This window comes from Danio aesculapii, chromosome 7 (assembly GCF_903798145.1).
Source record: "Danio aesculapii chromosome 7, fDanAes4.1, whole genome shotgun sequence".
Taxonomy (NCBI): domain Eukaryota; kingdom Metazoa; phylum Chordata; class Actinopteri; order Cypriniformes; family Danionidae; genus Danio; species Danio aesculapii.
This window is the reverse complement of record NC_079441.1, coordinates 6380807-6393306: the sequence shown is the minus strand read 5'-3', so window position 1 is coordinate 6393306 and position 12500 is coordinate 6380807.

Below are 12500 nucleotides of genomic sequence, written 5' to 3'. Positions count from 1 at the left end.
TAATTTTGAGCTTTTGTCAGCTAATTTCATCTTCTGGGTTTAAAATGATTTTTGGGGCGGGATCAAAATCTGTGATGTGGCGCAAAACTGCAAGTGCAAACATGACGCGTCGGTTTCTCATTATTATTCATAGTTTTCTTATCCTATGAGAAAAGCCGCCTTCTTTCTTATTCATGACTGCGCGTGCTTTCTGAAGGCAAGATCTGCCAGGGCCAAGCTGTGAGACCCTATGTTGATGACTGGGTGAGACCACGTCCACGGACCCACAGCATGCAGTATTTAGCCTTTCATGTAGGGTCGTATGTGTTTGTTACCATGATCGACGGGGTTTGTTGCATGTTTTTCACATCGATGCTGTCAGGGCCGATACAGCAAAGCTGTTTGTGTGCAGCCAGCATTTTTGTCAGGACAGCAGTACGAGAATTGGAGAATGTCGGACTTTGTCCTTTATCGGTGGAGTTAGTTCACATTTAGAGAAATCACCGTGCTGCTGTGTTCGCCTAAATCCTCCAGATTACCTGCAGGGCTAATGGTTGAAACAGGCAGGGCAAGAGACCTGCTGCACTGAGTCTGCATTCAGACCCGGGGATTGAGGGAGAAGTCCTCATTTATAGTGTTTATATGAACATGATTATCTTTATAATGATATAAATTGTAGTTGTGTGTATATAAAATTACAAATGACAAATGTAGCAGGGCATTAAATTACTGTTTATTTCTTTACAAAGTTAAAACGCAAACTATAAAATCATGCGTCTCTTCACGGTTTGTGTCTTATTTTGTGAGCCGACTGACGACAGTTCTCCTTCTTCTCCTCTGCTCTGCTGACCACGCTCACTCCTGTCTCTGCTCACGGAGCTCCACGCCCGTTATGATGCAGTTTTAAAAAAAATTCTGAGGTAGATGTAGGTAATATGTTATATCTCTTCCTTTCCTCCGGGGGAAGCTGTGTGTTGTGTTGGGGAGATGGGCTGCTGGTTGGCCTCAGTTGTGTTTCCTTGTGGGAAAGGTAAGGAGGAATAATTCAGCTCTGCACAGAATCTGTTTAATTTTGTCAATAATATTTGCCATCCATGTTATTTTATGAGATATGTTATAGTTAGGGCATTAACTAATGTGTAGATGTCCTTATTTTTGATAAATTGACTTATATTTCTGACATTTTAGATGTTTCCATGCGGCAGAGCATATTTTATGTTGTTTTAGGGGTGATAGGGCATTTTATTTGGTTGGTTCTTTATATTGTGAATATATTTAACATTTATAATTGCCTGTCATATGTTGTAGATTGTCTTTTCAGTGTTTAAATTAGTTTGTGAACGGCCAGCTTACTAGTTATTTAGCTGCAGCCACATTTACATCATTTATTTGGGCCAATTTGTTACACATTGTGATCTTTAAAGATATTGTATGATGTACTGAGTTGTGTTTATGGCGGCAAATCAATGCCAATATTAATCGAGCGCAGCGGTGATGTTTGCGCGCGAGGAGAAGTGAACCGTGAGTATGGAATAAAATCACTGTCATTAATATTTCGTGCGTAAATAAAATTCACGCATCCGTAATTATAAAATCGTAAAGGAAAACGGAGCGTACTCGTAATTTTACGAGGCTACAATTTCAAAATCTGCGATTAGAACAGACACAGATACGACATTTTGTTTTTCTGTTTGTTTATGACTGATACATTTACGATGGGTGTACTTTACAAAAACGAATTACAGTTTCACCACGGACACGAAGTCCTGATTACGAGTACGAATCAAACAGCGAGACTTCACTGTCAAAATTACGTCACCGCTTCAACAGGCATTAATAAACAAGCGAGAGTCATCGATCATAAAGGCGCGCCTGCTGGACGTTCCAGCTTACACACACCGTGTCAGATAAGATTTCTGTTATTCCCTCTTTGAGAAATGTCCGTCATGAGCTGTAATAAAGGTTGAGACTCAATGAGGTCCTATTTCGCTGTGTTTCTTGGACATTTTACTGAATCAAAATGAAGAACGGGCCGAGGATAGAGAGCTAGCATAATGTCAGTTAACGTTACAGGCAGCGAGCGCAGAGTCTCTCAGTGAATCACTTAACTATAACATGACATATGTTGATTAAGTCACCTATTTTAACTGTTTAAATAACTCTCAAATACTCTAAGATCACCAGAGAACACATTAAATTAGACAGATTTATCCAGTATAGGTAGATAAAACAAAGAAAAGTTTTACTCTTATCAATTAATTAACTTTAAATAAACCAGAATAAGCAAAATATAATGTGGTAATTAAACAATCACCAATATAGAACAAACACACACGGAAAGAGAGAAACACACAGAATAGTATACGGCTAAATGGTAATATAAATGTTTATGGTAATAGTTTATTAATTATAGTAATACAATATAATGTAACTAATAGTTTAATCAAGTAAATATAAATATATATATGAACATATCATCCCCTTTCCATACATCAATGAGGAGCTTAATTATTCAGCTTTCAGATGACATACAGGTCTGTTTCAGATGATTGCCCCTCATGTCTGGTTTTGTGGTCCGGGGTCACATATTTAACATTTATTTATTTTGATTCATAGTCTCATAAATGTTTAACGTTACAAACTTCTGGTGAGCACAAACCCTCAAATATTTAAACTGCCTTTTGCTGATATCTTCATTACATAATAGATCAATATTCGATCTGGCTTTAAAAAAGGTGACTTGATCAACAGATGTCCTGTTATAGTTGAACACCGTTCAGTGATTCACTGAGAAACTCTGCGCCCGCTGCCTGTAACGTTAACTGACATTATGCTAGCTCTCTATCCTCGGCCCGTTCTTCATTTTGATTCAGTAAAATGTCCAAGAAACACAGCGAAATAGGACCTCATTGAGTCTCAACCTTTATTACAGCTCATGACGGACATTTCTCAAAGAGGGAATAACAGAAATCTTATCTGACACGGTGTGTGTAAGCTGGAACGTCCAGCAGGCGCGCCTTTATGATCGATGACTCTCGCTTGTTTATTAATGCCTGTTGAAGCGGTGACGTAATTTTGACAGTGAAGTCTCGCTGTTTGATTCGTACTCGTAATCAGGACTTCGTGTCCGTGGTGAAACTGTAATTCGTGCTTGTAAAGTACACCCATCGTAAATGTATCAGTCATAAACAAACAGAAAAACAAAATGTCGTATCTGTGTCTGTTCTAATCGCAGATTTTGAAATTGTAGCCTCGTAAAATTACGAGTACGCTCCGTTTTCCTTTGCGATTTTATAATTACGGATGCGTGAATTTTATTTACGCACGAAATATTAATGACAGTGATTTTATTCCATAGTGAGCAGATTACAGATCTACACGCGAGAAAACTACAGCTCGCGAGCGCACAGGGGATCTTCACGCGCGCTCTCAACTGATCCAGCGCGAAGAAAACAAGTCCCGCGCGCGCACCTCATCATCTGTGCGCACGATGTACGCTCTCGCGAGCGAGGTCATGCCTACAGCGCGCGCGATCAGTTCTCTCCGCTCGCTCGCTGGTTCTTCTCTCTGCTCGCGCGAAACATTTTGGATTTTTGTCAGTCCTGGGGCGGGACTTGGTTCACTTGTTATCTCTAGCGCTATTGGCTACTCTACCTTTCCGGAAGTTAGCCGGGATTGGACGCCGATTAAACGACGAACCATAATTCACGTGATCTTATCATCACCTTAACAAACATGGCTTCAACGGACCAGCACGTAAGTAATCATTTCATTTATTATGAAAATTATTGCCTTTGTTAGAAAAGGTAGTTATTAGAAACTTTATTAACAGGCGCCCTGTTTACTGACACATTGTCTTGTTAAATCAAGTAATCTACTTAATCTTTAATTTATATTTAATTAACACAAAGCAAATTAAAATTTTTATTATGCTTACTTTGTAGTCAAAGTATCAATACTTCATCAATATATGCAATTGCACGATTGAAGGTAGTAAAACTACATTATTCACAAACTAGTGTATAAAATATATAGCATTGCACACTGTATTTTTTCTTTCACATTTAAGTTTTCATTATATAAATTTTGTTTAGAGGGAGCACTGCAAAAAATGCTTTTCTTGTTTAGATTTTGTCTTGTTTTAGTATAAATATCTAAAATCTCTCATATCAAGAAGAATTTTCTTGACGAGCAAAACATATTGTCTTGTTTTGAGAAATAATATGTTAATATTAATTGAGTTTTTGCCAATGGGGTAAGCAAAATAATCTTACGTCAAAAGAAAAAACGAGATTAATTTGCTTACCCCATTGGCAGATTATTTTGCTTGCTTTAAGGAAAAACTCACATTGGCATATTATTTCTCAAAACAAGACAATATGTTTTGCTCGTCAAGAAAATTCTTCTTGATATGAGAGATTTTAGATATTTATACTAAAACAAGACAAAATCTAAACAAGAAAAGCATTTTTTGCAGTGCTCCCTCTAAACAAAATTTATATAATGAAAACTTAAATGTGAAAGAAAAAATACAGTGTGCAATGCTATATACTTTATTTGAGCAGAATACCAAATATAAAGTATACACTAGTTTGTGAATAATGTAGTTTTACTACCTTCAATGGTGCAATTGCATATATTGATGAAGTATTGATACTTTGACTACAAAGTAAGCATAATAAAATTTTTTAATTTGCTTTGTGTAAATATAAATTAAAGATTAAGTAGATTAGTTGATTTAACAAGACAATGTGTCAGTAAACAGGGCGCCTGTTAATAAAGTTTCTAATAACTACCTTTTCTAACAAAGGCAATAATTTTCATAATAAATGAAATGATTACTTACGTGCTGGTCCGTTGAAGCCATGTTTGTTAAGGTGATAAGATCACGTGCATTATGGTTCGTCGTTTAATCGGCGTCCAATCCCGGCTAACTTCTGGAAAGGTAGAGTAGCCAATAGCGCTAGAGATAACAAGTGAACCAAGTCCCGCCCCAGGACTGACAAAAATCCAAAATGTTTCGCGCGAGCAGAGAGAAGAACCAGCGAGCGAGCGGAGAGAACTGATCGCGCGCGCGCGCTGTAGGCATGACCTCGCTCGCGAGAGCGTACATCGTGCGCACAGATGATGAGGTGCGCGCGCGGGACTTGTTTTCTTCGCGCTGGATCAGTTGAGAGCGCGCGTGAAGATCCCCTGTGCGCTCGCGAGCTGTAGTTTTCTCGCGTGTAGATCTGTAATCTGCTCACGGTTCACTTCTCCTCGCGCGCAAACATCACCGCTGCGCTCGATTAATATTGGCATTGATTTGCCGCCATATGTGTTTCCTTGTGGGAAAGATGTTGCAGTGCCATTTCTGCCGTGCAAGTGACAAAATGAAGAGAGGAGTCCATTAAAGGGAAAGCTGCTCTGTTTGGCTCAACCACGGTCTTGGTGTCCTTCTTATTCATCCTATCACACATACACAACGCAGAGACATTTTGGGGAAGCACACCAACGAAGAGGGTTACATAGACTTGAACCGAAAGTTGGGGGTGTCATGGCCCTTTGAAAGTACTCAAGAGTAGTGAGTAGTACTCTATAAAAAGCTAATCACCAATAACAAATCAAATGACTTTGAAATTTGGTTGATTTTAGATTGTGTTGGATGATAGGTTGTTATGACTCTTTGGTGTCGGGTCTCTTTATTTGTCTTTTTTTTTGGTCATTTTCTTTTTTATCACCCAAAAACATGAAGCCAACTCCCTCGGAGTGGACCCACGGAAAAATAACAAATAAAAAGTGTACACTAACTAAACACCCAAATGAAACTAACCCCTACCTCCCTAACTAGTTATAAAAACAGGAGAAAACATTTACAGAAACGAAAAGTGTGGTGTTCAACCGCCACTGCCTCTTACCATGTACAATATTTAGAATATTAAGAAACAAACCATAAACAAAATAATAGGAGGGGGAAACACGGATGGAAATTCAACATAGAGCCAAAACTTATACACCAGCACAGGAAACACAATCAACGATAATACTTAGCAACAAGAATAATTTTATATCACACCAAACAACACGACAACAAAACTCCCTCTCCTGCCCCACGCCCGTTTTCCCTTTTTAAAGGACACCCTGGGTTACTTCATCCAATCCCAGGGCACATCGTCTGCGTAACTAAGGCGGGGCCTGCAGATGTAAAGAGAGAGAGAGAGAGAGAGAGAGACAGACACATACATCTGCCAACGCAACAGTGAACAAAATCCAAAGTCGATCCATTACCTTAAACCAACGTCAATCCAATAAACTTTTTATATTTTTAAAGAAAAACCTCTCTTTTTGTTATTGAATGCGCATGGAATTAATTAGATATTCCAACAGTTTTACAGGATACCTATTGTGCCCCTTTTACAACATGTAAATTAAGTTTCTGATGTCCCTAGAGTGTGTATGTGAAGTTTCAGCTCAAAGTAGCCAACAATTTTTTTTTTAGCTACAAACACCTATGTGCTCTTGTAGAGGCACATTCAAAACGGTTATCTCTGTGATGAACTGAAAATGTCAAATTAAGTGGCTCAGATGTGAATCATAAAAACACCACATTTATAATGCTTCTTAGTCACTGACATTATCTTTGGCCAGTATGGTACAGAAACTCTAATAGCGGACGGCTGCTTCTCACTTAGGGATGTCTGTGGTTGTTGCCACACAATAGCCCCCCTTTAATAATGATTATTGGCTTAATGCTGGTTTATTTGTTATACGATTAGATGGTGACAAGAAATTCTTTTGCTAGGACTTGTATTTAATGTTATAAAATAAAACTGTAAACAAAAACTTTTTTTGTTCAAGATGCACTGAAAAAAACGTCAGGTGACATCTGGGGTCTGTTCATCGTATGTGGATTACTCAGTTAGCTGGATTTGGTTATTGACGATTTGACACGATCCAGGATCGTTTCATCCTTCAAAACTCATATGAGACCTGTCATAGCAAGAATTCTGGTAGCTCAAACCTGCTAGGGAGCAGGCTCCTTTCATGTAAACAGGATTAGATCGGGTCAATTAAAAAGATAATACTGAAAGTATGTACAGAATGCTGATATTTTTTACAGTAGTAGTTTTATACACTTGGGAAAATAAATATATATTTTTAACTATATATACAAAGTTATTAACAAAACTTATGCAACCTGCACTCCAAAATAAAAGTACAAAGACTGCCACCTGCTGGTTCAAAGAGAACATTCATTGAAATGAACTTTTTAAATCGCTTTAGAACAATTTGTGTGTAATAGACATGCACAATATGTGAAAAAAAAGCAATAATAATTTATGCAGTCATGAACATGTTTTGACAGTGTTTTGATGCTTCACAAAAGTTGCAGACGCCTTTTCCAATACCAAAATGCTTTTGTAAACATCCAGTTATTCTTTACACCACTTAAGAAACCAGCTACTATAATACTACTATGGCTACTATAGTAAAGAAAATCCGGTCTAACTGTAACACAAAAAAAATTGCTAAATACTCTTTACACATGAAAGGGTCAAACCTGCAGCTCACCACAAATGTGGAAAGTTATTGCGTGCCATATTTAACAAACCGTTTACTGCTAATTTGATGTAATTTTGCTCACATGGATAGTTGAATATTAATCAGATGATGTCATTACGCTGCTGTGCCGTCAGCCAATCGTTGCATTGCTGATCATGATTTCGGGGATCGATAGATCTGTCCTTCACACTCAGCGGATGTTTCAGATCAGTTTATCCAGACATTTTAATCTGATTTGCCAACTTGTTTGAAAAACTAAATTAACCAGACATCAGTTATCAAGATTAAAAGATCCAGGGTCTGCCAATTCATCTTTGATCATTTAAGCGAGGTACGAAGAACGGACCCCAGAACGCAGAGCTAAATGTGTTATAATGTAAATATAAAGAAGAGACCTTTGTGACATAAATACTGAATTTATAATCAGTCAAAATGAGGTGGTTTCACTTTCAAAATGCGGTATACATTCCTCCCATTTTCGTGTTTTTAATTCTTGTGAACACATTCAGGTGCTGCTTGTCAATTCGACAAGGCTTCTATGTTGGTTCTTGCAGTCAATTGTGGAAGAAATCATCGATAAAATGATCGATACAACACTGGCACTGCATGTTCCTGTATGTCGCGTGTAGTGATGGGTCCTTCTTGAATGATTCGTTCATTTTGAATCATTCAAGATGGAGTGAATCATTCATTTGCGCATGAGGACATTGTGCAAGTGGGACTAGTGGAGCTCGCGTGCTACCTTGGAGTGGTCTGTTTCGCGCAAAAATGCGCAGGTGTGGCCTCAAACCACATCGATATGAACGATATGGATAATACGCGTTGGGGAATCATATTGATATATCACCAGAACCCGATATACCACCCAGCCCTAATATATATATATATAAATCTCGGCAAAAAAAAACTATTATTATATATAATTATATAATAATTATATATAATTATACATAAATATTATATATATATATGTGTGTAATGAAATAAATATATACCATGTTAATAGTTTATTAATGGAAGTGCAGTTCCTGCTAGTTTGCCGGTGGCGCTATTGCGCACAGAGTCTGTGTATAGACTGCAGCAGAGTTAGGGAGAACTGCTGTGGGTGAGTCGGGTTATGTGTTAGCTCCACACTAAAATATAAAAATATCATTTAAATGATTGATTGCATGCAGCTTTAAAAGTCTAGCACACTTTATATACATTTATTGATCGATAGAGTGCGTTTTCTTTTCATATTTGTTTGATTTTGATACTTTTAATCTCATCTTGATGTTTTCCCCCATATGCTTATACAGCAAGTGCTAATGAAGTATATGTGTTTTAGATGTGGATGCTAAGTTAAACCGTGTTGATCTCACTGTTACTGCTCTGTGTGCAGGTAATTTTCTATTATATTTTGTGTTTAGGTATTAAATGTGTTTATTCAGCGATATTAGTTACGCATTTTCTGTATTTTTATATTTCTATCTTTGTTTTATATAATAATGATCTAAACTTTCAAGATAGACTGCAGCAGAGTTAGGGAGAACTGCTGTGGATGTGGATGCTAAGTATACCGTGTTGATCTCACTGTTACTGCTCTGTGTGCAGGGCAAAATAAAATCCTCCTCATCCGAGTCCAGTGTCTGTGTATTGCTGAAGGGTGAATGAAGTGGGTTCGGGAGTGAAGTATAAAGGTCACACATATATATATATATATATATATATATATATATATATATATATATATATATATATATATATATATATATATATATAATTGTTTTTTTTTACCTTATAAGGCGCTGAGCCCCCCTAAAATGAAAATCCTAAAATGATTTATGCGCATGATATAAGCAACAGTATTATTTTATATTGGTTACGTGGTGGATGTTGCGCTCTTTCTCTCTCGTAAACATGCTTATATACTTGTGCCACATGACAATATAAAAGCGTTTTTTTAGTCCTTGTCCAGAATTTGGTCACTTGAACCATGAAAAGAAAACGTCCGCTTTCCTGTACAGCATTAAAGTGTTTGGTAATGATGAAGGCGGGTGTGTTGAGTCTCCAGCAGTTCAGTATGTGTGTGCGCGCTTCGAGATGTGTGTAGGTGGCGAGAATATAGTGTCAAACAGCAGTGTGGACTGTCCTTTCGCAAAATGTGGCTAGAAGTCCTACATGATGGTAATAGTTTGATTGCGGCGTTTACCTATCTGTACTGCACTTCAATAATGCGGCTTTCTGCACATCTAACTCCAATGAGCCAAAAAGCCGTTACGTCACACCCGCCCGCCCAACCGAATGACATATGCATCACAGAAGCCAGCCTTACCAGGGATATGCAAAGGACTTGATTTGTGGTTCAAATTCAATCCTGCTTCCAATCTTCAATGCTAATTTCACCCTCACGCTCCATCATGCTAACATCTCAACTCACGAGACAACTTTTTACTTCGATGAGAAATCTTGTCGTGATTTGATCTCGCGAGATCTTGTGACACCCTTAATATTAAGAGTTACTTTTAAGCTATCTTGCGGCCCACCTGCAGGATCGCTGAGGCCCACTAGTGGGCCGCGGCCCACCGGTTGAGAATCCCTGTTCTATGTCATGTCACTTTCTACTGGATGTAAAATGCTCTGCAGTACATTTAGTCATTTTAGAATGTTAAGTTCTAATTCTGTAGTTATTTTGGTGAAAGTAACTAAAAATATAAGAGTAATGTAACATATTACAATTTTGAGACAGTAATATTGTAATGTAAGGGATTACTTTTAAATAACAGTAACAAGTAATCTGTAGGATTACAGTTTGGAAGTAACTTGCACAACACTGGCTATTAGTCTCACACCTTTGTTTTAGTGAAAGTTGATTTTTGAAACACTTTTGTACTCTACCACATTGATACTATCCTGCTTTGTGTGTTTACCAAGCTGTGGTGACTTTTGCTGCTGAGAAACCCAGCACTGTGAAAATGGTCTATGCTCAGCCATGCTCACATTGTGCTCTTCATAAAAAAAAAAACCCAGCACCGCTGCCAACACATTTCTATACTTTATGCTGAATAGAATGGACAGTTAATGCTGTAATAGCTGCACACATCACTTTTATTGAACACAACCTATCCAGCGTGTACTATCCTGCCTGGACAACTGGAAAAACAAGCAATTGTCACAGAGAATGCAGTCCATGCCACAAAAAACCTTACCAACACAAAGAATCAAAGAATGACAGAACAAGCTAAATTGTTATTGATGCTCACTGAATGTTCTAGAGTAAAAAAAAAACATTAGCGCTGTCAAAATTAGCGTGTTAACGCATGTGATTAATTTGAAATATTTAATGTGTAAAAAATAAAATAAACGCAATTAACATGGTTGCAGTTTTTTTTATTTCCTTTTGTGGTCGACGTTTGTTCAACGTGCAAAGAAATATGGATAAGACCAAGGAAGCGCTTTTAGAAGGAAAGTTTTAATACAAAACAATTAATGTCGCATCCCCAGACTATTCAGCATTTCCTCCAGAGTTTCATGTAATTTCGGGTGTTGACAGTTATTGGATGAGAACATGAAGTAAGGACTGCTGGAAAAGTGAAAAAAAGAAAAAACCTTGTGACTCGGGTGGTCCTTTAAGGTAATCAAAAATCGCTGTTTACATGGTAGACTCTTAATCATTGTAGCAAAGTTCGTCTGTAGGATGGTAAGAAGAGAGGGTCGGCGATATAAGGCAAGTAGTAGATTTTATCTAGTAGTTGGTATATTTCATGCATGAAGCCACTGGAGAGGAGCATGATCTGAACAGAGGATGAATTCTCTACCCAGGAGGTATTAGCGACGAGTGAGAACGGCCCACCGTATCGCCAGGCACTTCTTTTCTATGGTGCCGTACTTGGTCTTATGCTTGCTGACTTTGGGGAGAGCCAGGAGCGTGCAATAGCACCCCCCTTCAAAGTATAGATTTTACCTTGGTGAACGCTTGTTGTCACTGCTCCAACCATTGGAAGGTATTCTTTTTAGTGAGATCAATTAGGTGACGAGGCCCGAATTATTAGGAACAAAACACCTATAATATCCCGCCAGTCCCAAAAATCTCACCTCCTTTTCTGTCTTAGGTCTCAGACAGGTTGCAATAGCTGCAGTCTTATCAATTTTGGGCTGCACCTGCCCGTGACCCAAGTGAAAGCCCAGATACCTTACCTCCACTCACTCATTTGCGCAATTCTTCGGGTTGGCCGTGAGCCCGGCCTGTCTCAGCGCCGATAATACCACCCTCAGATGTTGCATATGCCTGCTGCCAATTATTACTGAAAATTATGTCAACTAAATAAGCAGTGGCATATGCTGAGTGAGGACCAAGTATTTTGTCCATCAGACACTGGAATGTAGCCCCAAACAGCCCGAACGGAAGTGTCACAAATTGGTGCAATCCAAAAGGCGCCATGAAGACTGTTTTTTTGCAGTATAGAGGAGTTAAGGGGATCTGCCAATATCCCTTAGTCAAACCCAATGTCGAATAATATCGAGCAGCACCTAACCGGTTGAGCAACTCGTCAATACATGGCATTGGATATGCGTTGAATTTCGATACAGCGCTGACTTTTCTATAGTGAAATAGATGACTGGCTCGCTGGGAGATGTGCTCTCTGGCCCCAGGTCATCCTTGTTGGTAACAAGCGTAGTGTCACCTTCACCAGCTGTGAAAATTTACATAGTTTAGTGCCCCTGTCATATCGCTGGCGCTGGTCATTTTGGGCTTTAAGTAAAAGCTCCGTAGAGAGCCACCCCAGTGTGTGGAGTTTTGCTCTAAGGTCCAGAATATATTGAATTTGATTTTTACTTTGTGAAGGCTCATCGTCCCAAGCCTCTCTAACAACATCCAAAACCCCTCGGGGCTGTCTGTCGAAGAGAAGCTCGAAGGGGAAAAACCCATGGAGGCTTGGGGAACCTCCCACACAGCGAATAACAAGGGCTCTAACCACTTATCCCAATATTTCACATTC